Source organism: Poromitra crassiceps, assembly GCF_964638095.1.
Source record: "Poromitra crassiceps genome assembly, chromosome: 11".
Classification (NCBI taxonomy): Eukaryota; Metazoa; Chordata; class Actinopteri; order Beryciformes; family Melamphaidae; genus Poromitra; species Poromitra crassiceps.
Genome location: NC_139643.1, coordinates 33613836 through 33616345, shown reverse-complemented (window position 1 = coordinate 33616345; position 2510 = coordinate 33613836).

Here is a 2510-nt window from a genome sequence, read left to right as displayed (position 1 = left end):
CACGGTGGGCAAACCGGCGGTATCCCGACCGATTGTGCGCCTTGGATTGGACACTCCTCCGGTGGACTTGAGACATGAGTGTTCACACACACACACGCACACGCACACGCACACACGGAGACACGCACGCACGCACGCACGCTCACAAAGACACACACACACACACACACACACACACACACACACACACACACACACACACACACACACACACACACACACACACACACACACACACACACACACACACACACAATAGGTTATAGGAACGTGGTGACTTGAGTGCATTATAATGACATTGGAGCTAGCCTTTTTAAGTCTATCCTTTATAGTTTTGCAGTGTTATTTAAAGCAGGACTAAACCCCCAGATTTCTGGCAGAACGGCATGCTGCTTGATTTGAAAAAACCTATGGGAAAAACCAAGAAAATGCGGTGAAGATGGTCTCCTCTTGTCTCACTATACTCTTTGGCTGTGCTCAGACAGCTCAGACAGGAAACTTTGGTAATGTTTTACCGGAAAACGACGCCATGACAGTTTGCCCACCGCATCAAGAAAAACGTTATATCTACAAAATCTTTATAAATATCAACAACTAGCCAACGCTGCTGGTCATACGAAACAGCGTTGCTCAAAATGGTTGAAAGTTATATCAATTTGGTCATTCAGTGGCGAAGTACTTTACTGCCAATAGTCGGGTTTCCATCCACCAGTTTTGATGCGAAATTTCAATTTGTGCATAAAAAAACAGTGGAAATGCTGCCTAATTTGCAAAAACCTCCAAATATCGCAAAAAAGTTTTCACGCTTGAGGGAGGCGGAAAAGTCGGGTGTATCGATAAAAGCAAAATGCGAAATGTGCGGTGGAAACAGAGGAAGCGATATTCCGCTGTCTCTCCATTGAAAAACCACGCAGTTTGCCTTGATCACTGCAAAACATGACATGCCGCCGTGTAGCCTACACACAATAGGGCTAGTACACACGGTAAATAATGGTAAATACGCAGCACAATACCCGCCGTGGTAAACAGAAGAAGACTGGGATACTAACTTTAAGGCAACTCACTTCTAGAATTGAATGAAATTGTAGACTATTCACTTACTATCTGCTCCGTGGATTATAATGTTATACTTGCCCGAGTCGCACCTGGTTATCCAGAAATGGCATTATGGCAGTGGCGCTGGAAGTACTTTTAGGTAGGGGATGCTGCAAGGCCGTAGCCACCGATTCAACATTGGGGGGCGGTCGCCGGCAAAAAAAAATTGGCCACTTTGTCGCCAGATTAGAGGAATATTAACATTAAGATTAGACTGTTGTGTCATTATTCAGTCACCTTTTCTCACTCACCTCCATGTCACCACTTGCTCCCACTGCTGTGTTGGAATCCTCATTCTCTCTCTCACCCTTTTTGGACTTTTAGCCATATTTAGAGGAATATTTAATTTTAAATTAACATTAGGATTATACTGTTGTGATGTCATTATTCAGTGTCTTCTCCTCTTCTCTGCAGCATTACTCAATTTACCCTCAGGACTCAGGGACAGTGATAGCCTACCTGCTATTCCTCCCATATATCCAGGGCCGGATTAATAGTACCATGGGCCCCCGGGGCTATTCATTTTCTAAGCTATTCATTTAGCCTTTTAGTCATAAAGATTATATCTTCCAGACTGAAATGTTATAACAGAAGTGGAGTATTGGCCAGAATTACATGAACATTTGGACACTTATTCAGCGGGTATTTTGCTTCCAGCGCCGTTGGGTCTGGGGACCACCAGTAGTCCTTGAGAGGATTCCAGGATTCTCTGTTATCTCTCAACCTATATGGAATTCTGGACAAAATCATATCTAGGCTACATTAAAAAAATAAAATAAAAAAGATTTGCATCTGAGAGACCAAATCTCGTCATATGGGGGTCCATTGCCCCAATGTGAACTACCGTAAATTCCGGACTATAAGGCGCACCGGTGTATAAGCCGCACCTTCAGAGTTGACTATTTTTTTCTTATATAAGCCGCACCGGTCTATAAGCCGCGGGTGTTTTGATGTTTAATTACCATATGTAAGGCTTCGTGCACAGAGGGGATTGTCGGGAAAGAGATGGCTGTTTGGGGAAGCTCCCATTTATTAACATTTCAACAAAACAAAAGTCAGGTCACTAATCCCCAGACAAAATCACACATTGTGAGATGCTTAAAAATCACCATCGGCGGGAGCTTTACTCCAGATGCTGTGCAGCCAAGAACACAAGTGAAATTCGTTCTCTCGTGACCTGTGGTTCTCAACGTGATGGACGATTCACCTTTCTTGTTAACAGTCCTAGTGAGAGGCAGGTCGAACGTCAAAGGCACTTCATCCATATTTATGATCTGCTCCGGTCCGATGGAATATTCCTTGATCTTTCTTTGTGTGAATTCGCCGAAGTTTGTAATTTTCTCCTGGTAGTCGGGAGGGAGTTGCTGACACAGTCGTCCGCGCCCTGACGGACAGTCCCTTTCGTCTCGGGTTTG